The sequence below is a fragment of the Xenopus laevis genome, chromosome 7L (genome assembly GCF_017654675.1).
Source record: "Xenopus laevis strain J_2021 chromosome 7L, Xenopus_laevis_v10.1, whole genome shotgun sequence".
Classification (NCBI taxonomy): Eukaryota; Metazoa; Chordata; class Amphibia; order Anura; family Pipidae; genus Xenopus; species Xenopus laevis.
This window is the reverse complement of record NC_054383.1, coordinates 7,647,974-7,663,366: the sequence shown is the minus strand read 5'-3', so window position 1 is coordinate 7,663,366 and position 15,393 is coordinate 7,647,974. Positions and strand designations below refer to the sequence as shown.

Genomic DNA, 15,393 nt, shown 5'->3' with positions numbered 1-15,393 from the left:
TTTATATAAACCCATCAATTTAATATCGCCGTGCCTGGGAGAGATAAATAATTCATAGCTGGATGTTGCTTGATTTGTTTGCATGAGACTGTGAGATCTCGTGTTGTAAACTGGAACTGTTATGTAAATATCAAACAAATTTGTGTAATCTGCTATTTGCCAGATTGTCTGATTGACACGTCTATGGATGAACTAGAACTGCATTCCGCTTTTTTCCGAAATGCTCAAGAAACGACTGAATTAAGAGGCAGAATCTGCTGAGCAGCCCCAGAGAGCTTCATGGGAAGCTTTCTACAATTCTTATTGCCTTAAAGGGGTGGTTCACCTTTACGTAAACTTTTAGGGGGTTATTTATCAAAGTACGAATTTATCTCAATATTTTCTAAAAAAAACTTTCATCCGATTTTCACGATTTTTTCGGATTTTTTACCCGAAAACTCAGAATTTTGCCCAAAAACTCCGGTATTGCCAAAAACCTAGCGCACATCAAAACATCATTGGGACTTCTCCCATTGACTTCTATGCAACCTCGACAGGTCTGAGATGCCGGATTTTCAGATTCTGACTTTTCCATCCTCTGGGTTTAATAAATTCCGAAAAATTTAGGATTTTTTTAAAAGTCCGATTTTATAAAAATAAAAATCACAAATTTTTCATTATTTTTGCATTCAGAGTTTAGTAAATAACCACCTTTGTTTGATATAGAATGGCTAATTCCAAGTAACTTTTCAGTTTGCCGTCAATCATATCAATGCATGGTTGCTAGGGTAATTTGGACCCTAGCAACCAGATTGCTGAAATTGCAAACTGGAGAGCTGCTGAATAAAAAGCTAAATAACTCAAAAAACGCAAATAATAAAAAATTAAAACCAATTGCAAATTGTCTCAGAATATCACTATCTACAACATACTAAGGGGCCGATTCATCAAGGGTCGAATATCGAGGGTTAATTAACCCTCGATATTCGACTAGGAACTAAAATCCTTCGACTTCGAATATCGATTCGAAGGATTTAAATCCAACGATCGAAGGAATATCCTTCGATCAAAAAAACTTAGGCAAGCCTATGGGGACCTTCCCCATAGGCTAACATTGACTTCGGTAGCTTTTAGCTGCCGAAGTAGGGGGTCGAAGTTTTTTTTAAAGAGGCAGTACTTCGACTATCGAATGGTGGAATAGTCGAACGATTTTTAGTTTGAATCCTTTGATTCGAAGTCGTAGTCGAAGGTCGAAGTAGCCCATTCGATGGTCGAAGTAGCCCAAAAAACACTTCCAAATTCGAAGTTTTTTTACTTCGAATCCTTCACTCGAGCTTGATGAATCGGCCCCCACAAGTTAATTTAAAGGAGAACAACCCCTTTAAAGTAATATTACATAATGCTCTATTTATAGATTTCTCATCTTAATTTTAGATTCCCTTAAAATATTTATTCAAGAACTCCCAGAACCTTTTTCATCACCTAATACCAGCCTTCGAGTAATGGCGACTTGCCTGAAGGATGGGGCAGTGACATCACTGGGGTAGGGCAGTGACATCACTGGGGTAGGGCAATGACATCACTGGGGTAGGGCAGTGACATCACTGGGGTAGGGCAGTGACATCACTGGGGTGGGACAGTGACATCATTGTGGAAAAATGGGTGGGATAATGGGAGGAGCAGAGGCGGGTCTATGTTGAGAGAAGGAAGTGAGTTCTTGTAGGAATTTATTGGGCAGTGAATGAGATCAGTGAAGGGAGGGATTTATTACGTATAACAGATTTACCAGCAAGTACATTTGCAGGTAAATTTATAATACTGGCCCAGCCCTTTACAGAACCAATCCACCCCTCTCTGTCTTGTCTTTTCTCCTGATTTCATTGGCCAGTAAGGACCCAATCAAAAGATGGAAACTCTATACCTGTTCATTAATTGGTCTGCGTCTCCTGAGAGACTTCAGATGATGGTGGATGCCAAGAATTTTATTATAATGATTATAAAGGGACAAAGGGAAAAAAGAGCTCTCCCTGACAGCAAATGTATCTGGGGTACGGCTTCGGCCTTTTCCAGCAGGATTTGGATTCAGCCGAATACTTGTACCTGGCGGAACCAAATCCGAATTTACATATGCAAATTAGGGGCAGGAAGGGAAATCCTGCAGCTTTTTGTCACAAAACAAGGAAGTAAAAAATGTTTCCCACTTTTTCCCGGATTCGGTTCGTTGTTCAGCAGAATCTTTTATGAAGGATTCGGCCGAATCCCAAATAGTGGTTTTGGTGCATCCCTAATCTGGGGCCTTCTATCATGCGGGGGGCCTGCAATTCCCCCATATGTAAATACTGCAGCGCACGGAAGAAACCCAATGTAACCAGACTCTTTCTTCACCCTGGTCCTCTGAAGAACATCAGTCTGCTCCCCTAATTGTTATATTACTCGCTGGAATGATGCAGGTTGAACATATTAAAAAAATAAGACGAGTTTTTTTAATTAGTCTGTGAATTGGAGGAGCTCTGTGTGCATTAAGGAGTGAACTTTATGGTTTATGAATGCAGCTTAGAGCTCGGGTCTGTAGGAGGTTTCCCGGGGAGATGTAAGAACATTCGGCTGAGACATTGCAGAAGAAGAGGTGTCTGGATTTCATGATTTTATAGGGAGAGGGGCTGTGTCGGTGGCATCGGCCAATGAGACAGAAATGTATCCTCAGTAATGAGGCAGATTTAACCCCCAGGGCCAGCAAATAGAAGAAGCGGCTCACCATTTACCTGTATAATGAGGCCACCAGAGGGACCGGCAGACATTGGGTTATCGTCTGAGCAATAAATGATGAGGGAGGGTAGATTTGTTTGCGGGGAGACAGTTGCGATTGTTTGTGTAAGCGCCCGTTCCAGATGGACGATTATCCGGTGGGGCAGCCCCTTCCTGCCATCATTTTCTGATGCTGCGCCCGTCACTGGCACAGCCTGACATTCCCTTAATTACCTGAGCTTCAAATTGGCCTCTTTCAGCTGCTCCACTTAAAAATATTGATATAGAAAATGTGTTCTGCTGTTTATCCGCTCTGCTTTATGCTACATCGGCCGCACAGAAAAGAAATGTTATTGGCGAAAATCCCTGTCGCTAATTGAACTTTGTAATTGTTACATGAAAAAAATCATCTTGTCCGACTGATTAGCCCAGAGTCTATTGGCTTCCATAGCATCCATATCATTAGTGCAGGGGCCCCTACATGTACAGTGATGTGTTACTGTATCATTAGTGCAGGGGCCCCTACATGTACAGTTATGTGTTACTGGATCATTAGTGCAGGGGCCCCTACATGTACAGTGATGTGTTACTGTATCATTAGTGCAGGGGCCCCTACATGTACAGTGATGTGTTACTGTATCATTAGTGCAGGGGCCCCTACATGTACAGTTATGTGTTACTGGATCATTAGTGCAGGGGCCCCTACATGTACAGTGATGTGTTACTGTATCATTAGTGCAGGGGCCCCTACATGTACAGTGATGTGTTACTGTATCATTAGTGCAGGGGCCCCTACATGTACAGTGATGTGTTACTGTATCATTAGTGCAGGGGCCCCTACATGTACAGTGATGTGTTATTGTAACATTCATGTGGCTTTCGTGTACAACTGAATGGTATTATATAATTAGTACAGGGGTCTGCGGTTGGACTTATTGACTCATGTACAGTTATATGTTATTATATCATTAGTGCAGGGGTTTGTTCATGCAGAGGTAATGTATGTGTTATTGTATAATCAGTGCAGGGGGCTGAGGGTTTCTATGATTGTTTCTTCTCATAACCCAGTGTATAGATACTCACATGCATTATTTCTAATACTGGGGGTGGTTCACCTTTAAGTTAACTTAGTATGTTATAGAACGGTCATTTCTAAGCAACTTTTCAATTGCTCTTCATTATTTATTTATAGTTTTTGAATTATTTGCCTTCTGACTCTTTCCACCTTTAATTTGGGGGTCACTGAACCCATGTAAAAAAAAAATATTAAATGACTCAAAAGCCACAAATAATAAAAAATGAAAACCAATTGCAAATTCTCTCAGAATATCCCTCTCTACATCGGACTAAAAGTGAATTTAAGGGTGAACATCCCCTTTAACTTCTTAATGCCTTCATTACTCTATTGCTGTACTAACACTCATTATAATTATTACTGTACAAATTCCCTAGTATTGTCTTCATTATTCTCATACCATAATAGAGCCTTTAATAGTCTAATACCAGTAATACCGCACAGGTAAGTCACAGCACCATGGCCCAATAAACTCTGCATTATTGCTAATACAGGTATGGGACCTGTTATCCAGAATCTGGGGTTTTCCAGATAATGGATCTTTCTGTAATTTGGATCTTCATACCTTAAGTCTACTAGAAAATCATATCAACATTAAATAAACCCAATAGGCTGGTTTTGCTTCCAATAAGGATTAATTATATCTTAATTGGGATCAAGTACAAGCTACTGTTTTATTATTACACAGAAAAAGGAAATCATTCTTAAAAATGTGGATTATTTGGATAAAATGGAGTCTACGGGAGACAGACATTCCATAATTCGGAGCTTTCTGGATAATGGATTTCTGGGTTAACAGATTCCATACCTGTACTGTAAAGCAATCCTAATTATTCTAATACACCAAAACAATGTGTGCCATAAGTTAACCAAACATAACCTTCATTATAGTAAGAATACTGTTTCATTACTATATAATAATACTATGTTACTCTCATAGAGTCTGCGTTACACTAATGCAGCATTCTTGGCCCAATACAGCCTATTAAATACTGCCATTATTATTTATACATTATTCTAATACCCCAATACAGTTTGCCTTTTCTTGTACCCTAGAAAAGATTGTACTGTTCTTATAATGTACCATTAACCTGTTCAATTTATTTAAACTGAGCCAGTTCAGTAGATCTGGGTCTCTCGGATACGCTGCAGCCGCTCAGCGCACTGTGGGCTGTTTTGATATTGAACTAAAATCATAATAGAGGCTGCGATGCTCCAGTATTACTGATTTATCATCTTTTTCCTTGCAATGCTGAAACGCTGCCCTGTTGTGTATGTTGATACATATAATACTGAACATACACTGGGTATGGTCTTCTATCCTTGCACACAGCCAAAATTACTCCCTGCAACTCTGCGCTATTACCCTATTACAATATGCACTGCCCCAAAACTACACAAATACCCTAATATTATCCACTTCCCATTAATATTGCTCTAGTTCCCTAATAGTGAGTGCTATTACTTTAATAGTGCTCCAATCCTGTAACACTGCTGCCTGTATACTTCTATTAATGCATTCATTATGTAATTGCTTAATTATTAATGTAATTAATGAATCAGATCAGTGAACTTTGTGTTGGCTTTTATGTAAATTGTTCCTAACGATGTGAATCTGATTCTGATCTTCTAATCTGTGGCCCCAGTACAGCCGGCAACACCCTATTACTGCTCCGTTATTCTAATGCAGCTAATATCCTCATATAGATACAGAATTCCTCTATGAATTCCCTACTGTGCAATGTTCTGCATTATTCTGATACTATTCTGTTACTCTCATACAGTCTGTGCACCAATACCCTAAATGATCTATTATATATCTATCATCTATGTATTCATCTTTCTCTCTATTATCTATCTATCTATCTATCAATTATCTATCTATATTATCTATCAATCATCTATCTATTATATATCTATCATCTATGTATCTATCTCTATTATCTATCATCTATATATTCATCTTTCTCTCTATCTATTATCTATCTATCTATCTATCTATCTATCTATCTATCTATCTATCATCTATCTATTATCTATCTATCTATCTGTATGTCTAGCTAGCTCTATCTATCTATCTATCTATCTATCTATCTATCTATCTATCTATCTATCTATCTATCTATCTATCTATCTATCTATCTATCTATCTATCTATCTATCTATCTATCTCTATTATCTGTCTATCTCTATTATCTGTCTATCTGTATGTCTATCTGTATGTCTATCTATCTATCTCTATTATCTGTCTATCTATCTATCTATCTATCTATCTATCTATCTATCTATCTATCTATCTATCTATCTATCTATCATCTATCTATATTATCTGTCTATCTGTATGTCTATCTATCTATCTATCATCTATCTATCTATCTATCTATCTCTATTATCTGTCTATCTGTATGTCTATCTATCTATCTATCTATCTATCTATCTATCTATCTATCTATCTGTATGTCTATCTAGCTCTATCTATCTATCTATCTATCTATCTATCTATCTATCTATCTATCTATCTATCTATCTGTATGTCTATCTAGCTCTATCTATCTATCTAGCTCTATCTATCTATCTATCTATCTATCTATCTATCTATCTATCTATCTATCTATCTATCTATCTATCTATCTCTATTATCTGTCTATCTGTATGTCTATCTAGTTATCTCTATCTATCTATCTATCTATCTATCTATCTATCTATCTATCTATCTATCTATCTATCTATCTATCTATCTATCTATCTATCTATCTCTATTATCTGTCTGTCTATCTATCTATCTATCTATCTATCTATCTATCTATCTATCTATCTATCTATCTATCTATCTATCTATCTATCTATCTATCTATCTATCTATCTATCTATCTATCTCTATTATCTGTCTGTCTATCTATCTATCTATCTATCTATCTATCTATCTATCTATCTATCTATCTATCTATCTATCTATCTATCTGTATGTCTATCTGTATGTCGATCTAGCTCTATCTATCTATCTATCTATCTATCTATCTATCTATCTATCTATCTATCTATCTATCTATCTATCTATCTATCTCTATTATCTGTCTATCTGTATGTCTATCTAGTTATCTCTATCTATCTATCTATCTATCTATCTATCTATCTATCTATCATCTATCTATCTATCTATCTATCTATCTATCTATCTATCTATCTATCTATCTATCTATCTATCTATCTGTATGTCTATCTGTATGTCTATCTATCTATCTATCTATCTATCTATCTATCTATCTATCTATCTATCTATCTATCTATCTATCTATCTCTATTATCTGTCTATCTGTATGTCTATCTAGTTATCTCTATCTATCTATCTATCTATCTATCTATCTATCTATCTATCTATCTATCTCTCTTTCTCTCTCTCTCTTACCCCAAGTACAGACATTAGAATAATCTAATGCAACACAAAGACCTACAACAGTTTGGATTGGTCCAATACAGCACAGATATGTGGGTGGGGGCACCATGAAAGGACCCTGGTAGAGGCACCAGAACTCATCTTGTTTGTCCCTTCAACTATCAGGTGTAATTTGCACTTGAATTCCAGTTAAAACCATTCAAAGCACCTGAATTACCCCAGACACACAGGCGGCACTGAGCAGAGATCACAATACGGCCATGGCCAAGGGCATAACAGGGCATTGCTAGGGGCATGGAATAGATGGAGTCTCTGGCATCTGCCATAACAGCTCTGCACGGTGATTAGGGTACTTTTAACACAGCAGAAATACTACATTATTGTATCTATTTTCTAAAGTTCCTCCTAATACTGTGCCCATACAGTACTCACTAATACTGATACAGAACCCACGCCTCCAATTCTAATTTCTAATAATCCCATAAACCTCTAGTACAGTATACAGCACTTGTCGTGCACATACACCCCCATTCTGGGCTTACACTGTACCCCCAGTACTCCCTAATGCTGTTTGTAATACTCCACACAATGTAAAATGAAGAGAGACATGAATAGTTCCTAAGAATATACTCTAGTCTAGTACATTGATACAGCAACCCCCATGCTCTTAGCACTGTGCCCTGGGATGCTGGGAGTTGTAGGGCTGCAATTGTACTTACACCTAGGGGCACATTCGCTAAGCTCGGGTGAATGAATAGAGGAAAAAAACTCGAATTTCGAGTAGTTTTTTGTGCTCCTCGAATTGGCGTAAATTCACCTGAGTAGATTGATTCGAATAGATCGAGTGAAAAAACGCTGTGACTATTCGCCCATTCGATAGTCGAAGTACTGTCTCTTTTAAAAATTATTTGACTGCCGACTTCGCCAGATTAAACCTACCGAATTGCTTTAAAAGCCTATGGGAAAGTCCCAAAGACTTCTTTTCTAAGTTTTTGATCGAATAAAAAGGCATTCGATCGATCATTCGATCTAATGGAAATCCTTCAATCGAATATTCGATCGTGCGACTATTCTCCCAGAATTCCCTATTCGATTCTATTCCCCAGTCGAATTTCGAGGGATTTAACCCCTCGATATTCGACCCTTGATACATCTTCCCCCTAGTGTTTACCCCTTTAAACCCTAATACAGTTAATAATACTCAGGCAGTACTGTACTAATCGAGTAACATACATCCAGAACTGAAATTATATCATATTCATACCCCAGTAATGATTTGTGTAATACTGTTTCTTAGTTCAGTTACTTCCAGCAATACTTCACTAAAGCTACATCCCCCCAGAACTGAACTTACACCCTAAAGCACTTTGGGGCAAATTCACTAAGCCGCAAAGCGCCGAACGCTAGTGTTAATTCGCTAGCGTTTGGCATTTTCGCTACTGCGCAAATTCACTAACGAACGCTGGCGTAGTATCGCTAGTGTTACTTCGCAACCTTACACCAGGCGAATTTTCGCTAGCGACAAAACTACGCAAATTCACTAACTTGCGCAGTGTACTGAACGCTAACTTTTACGCTAGACTTCCTTCGCCACCTCAGACCTGGCGAAGCGCAATAGAGTAGATAGGGATTGTTTAAAAAAAAGTCAATTTTTTTTCTAAGTCCCTGGCGTGTTTTCTACATGATGGCTGAAATTTTTTGGTGCTCCCCTTCCTCCCCCCTACATTTCCTGACTCATGGCAACTTACCTAGACAGTGGGCACATGTGTAGGGAAAAATAAAATTTTTATTTGCAGATTTGAAGGTTTTCTAGGCATTTGTAGTGCTGATACGTGTTCCTCCATTGAAATTTTGATTTTGCGCCGTATGCAAATTAGCCTTCGCTAGCGTAACTTCGCTTTATATAGCGAATCAACGCTAGCGCAACTCCGCAACCTTACGCTACCCCTGTGCGCAACTTCGGATTTTAGTGAATTTGCGGAGCCCTGGCGAAACTACGCCTGGTGAAGTGCGGCGAAGTGCGGCGAAGTTGCGCCTGGCACAACTTGGCATCTTAGTGAATTTGCCCCTTTGTATCTTTCTACTATTACTGAACTAATAATATGTACATGCCTCAAATACTACATTTAAATCCTTGTAGTAATGCTGCACTAATACTGAGTACCTATCTCTAGTGCTGAACCTAATACTCTAGCAGCAGTGCATGAATATGACACTGGGCCATAGCGTATGTTACAGAAACACAACAAATAACCCTAATGCTGTTAGTTATACTCAATTAGTACTTTAGCTATAATATATAAGAACTTATAACCTAAGGCTGTTAGTAATACTCCAGTAGTACTGCACCCATAAACACATACCATACCGTTGTAAATTATATTACTACACTAATATGAAGTATACATCAATAAACTGCTAATACTCTACACACCCCCTATAGAACTATATTTCACAATTTAATGAGACCCTATCAGTAATGCATTCATATCTCTTCCATAGTACAAGTATGAGATCCGTTATCCGGAAACCCATTATCCAGAAAGTTCCAAATTCCAGAATGATTATCTCCCGTAGACTCCATTTTATCCAAATAATCCATATTTTTTAAAAATGATTTCCTTTTTCTGTGTAATAATAAAACAGTCGCTTGTACTTGATCCCAACTAAGATATAATTAATCCTTATTGGAGGCAAACCCAGCAGATGTATTAAGGGTCGAATATCGAGGGTTAATTAACCCTCGATATTCGACTGGCGAATTATAATCCTTCGACTTTGAATATCGTTTGATCGAAGGAATAATCCTTCGATTAAATCCTTCGAATCGAACGATTCGAAGGATTTTAATCCATCGATCGAAGTATTTTTTATTCTATTCCTTCACTCGAACTTAGTGAATGGGCCCCTTAGGGGCTGATTCACTAAGGGTCGAATATTGAGGGTTAATTAACCCTCGATATTCGACTAGGAACTAAAATCCTTTGACTTCGAATATCGAAGTCGAAGGATTTAGCGCAGATAGTACGATCGAATGATCGGAGGATTATTCCTTCGATCGAACGATTTAAATCCAACGATCGAAGGAATATCCTTCGATCAAAAAAAGTTAGCCAAGCCTATGGGGACCTTCCCCATAGGCTAACATTGACTTCGGTAGCTTTTAGAAGGCAAACTAGGGGGTCGAAGTTTTTTTTAAAGAGACAGTACTTCGACTATCGAATGGTCGAATAGTCGAACGATTTTTACTTCGAATCCTTCGATTCGAAGTCGTAGTCGTAGATGAAGGTCGAAGTAGCCCATTCGATGATCGGAGTTAGTGAATCGGCCCCTTAATGTTTACATGATTTTCTAGTAGACTGAGGGGCAGATTTACATAGGGGCGAATATCGAGGGTTAATTAACCCTCGATATTCGACTGCCGAATGTAAATCCTTCAAATTCTAATATCGAAGTCGAAGGATTTACCGCAAATAGTTCGATCGAACGATTAAATCCTTCGAATGGGGGACCTTCCCCATAGGCTAACATGGCACCTCGCTAGGTTTTAGGTGGCGAAGTAGGGGGTCGAAGTTTTTTTTTAAAGAGACAGTACTTCGACTATCGAATGGTCGAATAGTAGAACGATTTTTAGTTCGAATCGTTCGATTCAAAGTCGTAGTCAAAGGTCGAAGTAGCCAATTCGAAGTAGCCAAAAAAATCATTTGAAATTCAACGTTTTTTTTATTCTATTGGGCCCCTTAGTGTAGGGTAGAAAGGCAATTGCCCCCCTCCAGCATCACAGGGGTCCCTTATATTGTGCAACACAACAGTTGTGCGATATTTTCAGTATTAATATCAGCAATGTCCAACCTGTGGCCCTCAAGCTGTTATTGAAAAGCAGTGACCAGCATCCCAGCAGCCACCCTCACACAAAGGGGTGATTTCCTCCATTGCCAGGGTCCCCCTAAATCTGAAACCATAAATTCCCTCAGTTTGGGACTTCTTTCAGCCTTCCTCCAGTCCTCACTACATACACAATACTGATATTGAACCCCGCAGCCCTACACAAGTTACCTCTGAGCATCATTTCTGCTCTAATGGGGGCTAATGTCCCACTGTCACCCCAAATATTATACCATCAGCCCAATGAATGCCTCACTGCCTACAACTCAATGACCTAATACTAATGTAATATTACATTCATTTCATTTTCAATGTGTATCACTAATATCCCCATCTGTATATAATAACAACAATAGTCAATGTTCTCAACCCCGCCCCAGGCTGCCAAAATACCTGTAGCTTGTGCCTGTGATAAGATGGGGCCCATTCACTAAGTTCGAGTGAAGGAATAGAGGAAGAAAAACTTCGAATTTCGAAGTGTTTTTTTGGCTACTTCGACCATCGAATGGGCTACTTCGGCCTTCGACTACGACTTCGAATCGAACGATTCGAACTAAAAATCGTTCGACTATTCGATAGTCGAAGTACTGTCTCTTTAAGAAAAAACTTCGACCCCCTAGTTCGCCACCTAAAAGCTACTGAAGTCAATGTTAGCCTATGGGGAAGGTCCCCATAGGCTTTCCAAGTTTTTTCTGATAATCCTTTGAACGATTATTCCTTCGATCAAACGAATTGCGCCAAATCCTTCGACTTCGATATTCGAAGTCGAAGGATTTTAATTCGCCAGTCGAATATCGAGGGTTAATTAACCCTCGATATTCGACCCTTAATACATCTGCCCCGATGTGTCTGTTCTGCAGGGACTGGAATAGAGGAATAGAGGAATAGGGGAATAGGGGAATAGGGGAATAGAGGAATAGGGGAATAGGGGAATAGAGGAATAGAGGAATAGAGGAATAGGGGAATAGGGGAATAGAGGAATAGGGGAATAGGGGAATAGAGAAATAGGGGAATAGAGGAATAGGGGAATAGGGGAATAGAGGAATAGGGGAATAGAGAAATAGGGGAATAGAGGAATAGAGGAATAGGGGAATAGGGGAATAGAGGAATAGGGGAATAGAGGAATAGGGGAATAGAGAAATAGGGGAATAGAGGAATAGAGGAATAGGGGAATAGGGGAATAGAGGAATAGGGGAATAGAGGAATAGGGGAATAGGGGAATAGAGAAATAGGGGAATAGAGGAATAGGGGAATAGAGGAATAGGGGAATAGGGGAATAGGGGGTAATGAAAGAGGCGCAGAAGTCATAGTTGAAAGGGGGGAGCAGTAGTGGAGGGGGTATTTAATGTAAGACTTCGTTATGCTTCTCCGAACCCCCCTATATCATCATGGTAACAGCACTTCAGTACCTAGGCAACAAAGCTAATAACCCCAGCGTTGATCTTATAACAAACACAGTGACCCCCCCCCCCTACAACAATAATGCAGATAACAAACACACCAAATGACACCCACCAATGCAGCAGGTGCCCTTGGCCCGTGGAACACAAATATTCAGTGCAATTCACACTCACTTATATCCTTATACATCTACTTATGCAATATATCTCTGTCTCTCTCTCTGTCTGTGAATAAAGGGGAAATTAGACTACTAAATCAGTAACACGACCCAGTAACATTATGTAGAAACACCTGCTGCTTCTCTCGCACACTCAGCTGATGCACACTCACACATCTGTTGCACACTCACCAACTTACATGCACAGCTGGGCACCATCACACACTGCTCTGACCTCAGTTTGGGGGTGCAGGCTGTTTCTTGGGGAGCGTCTGATTCTTCTCTCTCTCTCGCACTGTCTGGCAGGATGGCTGCGCTCTCTCTCCCACCCTCACATACTCTCTCCCTTCCATCCTCTCGCACATTATCTCCATCTCCCCCTACCCAACCCTCTTACATTTTCTCCACCTTCTCATCCTTTACTTTACCCTTAGTTGTCTATTACTGCATCATATTGGTCTGCAGTTCTGTGGCAGGCAGGGGTTAATTGAGGGCAAGAATACGTGTAATGTTCTGCAGGGGGGAGAAGTGAGGAGATTCTAATGGTTTTCATTTGGTCAAAAAGGGGGGGGGAGTTCTGCAGCTGTGTAGCAGTAATTGGAAAGAAGTGGTGATACTCTGCAGATCCATGGTAAGGATTGGGTTAATAGAAGGCAAGAAGTGTGACTGGTGCAATGTTCTGCAGGGAAAAGGGGAGATTTAATCATGTTACTCCATGGGATTGATGTTCATTAAAGAATGGAGTGAAGTACTATTTACTATTTACAGAAAATGGGTTAATAGAGTGACACTGCAGGAAGGGTTAATGGAGCAATGCTTTGCATGGGGATGGGAGGGGTTCTAAAGAAATGGTGTTTAGATCAAGGAGAAGTCTCTTCCACAGACCTGCAGCGCATCACATCTTTACTCCTGTTTCTCCAACAGATCTGCAGAGCATCACATCTTTACTCCTTGATGCTCTGCAAGTCTGTGAAAGAGAAAGAAGTGTGAATGTGATGCTCTGCAGGTCTGTTATAGAGAAAAGAGTGAGAATGTGATGCTCTGCAAGTCTGTCATAGAGAAAGGAGTGAGAATGTGATGCTCTGCAGGTCTGTTATAGAGAAAGGAGTGAGAAGGTGATGCTCTGCAGGTCTGTTATAGAGAAAAGAGTGAGAATGTGATGCTCTGCAAGTCTGTGATAGAGAAAGGAGTGAGAATGTGATGCTCTGCAAGTCTGTGATAGAGAAAAGAGTGAGAATCTGATGCTCTGCAGGTCTGTGATAGAGAAAGGAGTGAGAATGTGATGCTCTGCAAGTCTGATATAGAGAAAGGAGTGAGAATGTGATGCTCTGCAGGTCTGTGATAGAGAAAGGAGTGAGAATGTGATGCTCTGCAGGTCTGTGATAGAGAAAGGAGTGAGAATGTGATGCTCTGCAAGTCTGTGATAGAGAAAGGAGTGAGAATGTGATGCTCTGCAAGTCTGTGATAGAGAAAAGAGTGAGAATCTGATGCTCTGCAGGTCTGTGATAGAGAAAGGAGTGAGAATGTGATGCTCTGCAAGTCTGTGATAGAGAAAGGAGTGAGAATGTGATGCTCTGCAAGTCTGATATAGAGAAAGGAGTGAGAATGTGATGCTCTGCAAGTCTGATATAGAGAAAGGAGTGAGAATGTGATGCTCTGCAGGTCTGTGATAGAGAAAAGAGTGAGAATCTGATGCTCTGCAGGTCTGTGATAGAGAAAGGAGTGAGAATGTGATGCTCTGCAGGTCTGTGATAGAGAAAGGAGTGAGAATGTGATGCTCTGCAAGTCTGATATAGAGAAAGGAGTGAGAATGTGATGCTCTGCAGGTCTGTGATAGAGAAAGGAGTGAGAATGTGATGCTCTGCAAGTCTGTGATAGAGAAAGGAGTGAGAATGTGATGCTCTGCAAGTCTGATATAGAGAAAGGAGTGAGAATGTGATGCTCTGCAGGTCTGTGATAGAGAAAAGAGTGAGAATCTGATGCTCTGCAGGTCTGTGATAGAGAAAGGAGTGAGAATGTGATGCTCTGCAGGTCTGTGATAGAGAAAGGAGTGAGAATGTGATGCTCTGCAAGTCTGATATAGAGAAAGGAGTGAGAATGTGATGCTCTGCAGGTCTGTGATAGAGAAAGGAGGGAGAATGTGATGCTCTGTAAGTCTGATATAGAGAAAGGAGGGAGAATGTGATGCTCTGCAAGTCTGTGATAGAGAAAGGAATGAGAATGTGATGCTCTGCAGGCCTGTGATAGAGAAAGGAGTGAGAATGTGATGCTCTGCAGGTCTGTGATAGAGAAAGGAGTGAGAATGTGATGCTCTGCAAGTCTGATATAGAGAAAGGAGTGAGAATGTGATGCTCTGCAGGTCTGTGATAGAGAAAGGAGTGAGAATGTGATGCTCTGCAAGTCTGTGATAGAGAAAGGAGTGAGAATGTGATGCTCTGCAAGTCTGATATAGAGAAAGGAGTGAGAATGTGATGCTCTGCAGGTCTGTGATAGAGAAAAGAGTGAGAATCTGATGCTCTGCAGGTCTGTGATAGAGAAAGGAGTGAGAATGTGATGCTCTGTAAGTCTGATATAGAGAAAGGAGGGAGAATGTGATGCTCTGCAAGTCTGTATTGGGCACTGGAGTTTCTTGGCACACAAGAAGTAACTGGAGTACTGATGTGTGGCACCCGGGGGAGTGATACTCTGCATTGCTGTAGGAGAGGAGTCGGTGGAATACAGTTATACAATGAATGTCTGTCTGTCTGTCTCTATGAA

General features: G+C 40.0%; 1 protein-coding gene across 3 annotated transcripts in view; it reads right to left on the bottom strand.

Moving 5' to 3' along the window:
- Positions 1-12,977, bottom strand: part of LOC108696059 (PILR alpha-associated neural protein) — a 36,362-nt gene extending 23,385 nt beyond the window's left edge. Inside the window, exon 1 of one of the 3 annotated variants that reach the window (XM_041570188.1) lies at positions 12,829-12,977. The gene's annotated coding sequence lies outside the window, so the exon portion shown is untranslated. The remainder of the gene's footprint in view (positions 1-12,828) is intronic. The other 2 variants (XM_018225050.2, XM_018225051.2) reach the window with 2 other exon arrangements.
- Between the last annotated feature and the right edge of the window lie 2,416 nt (positions 12,978-15,393).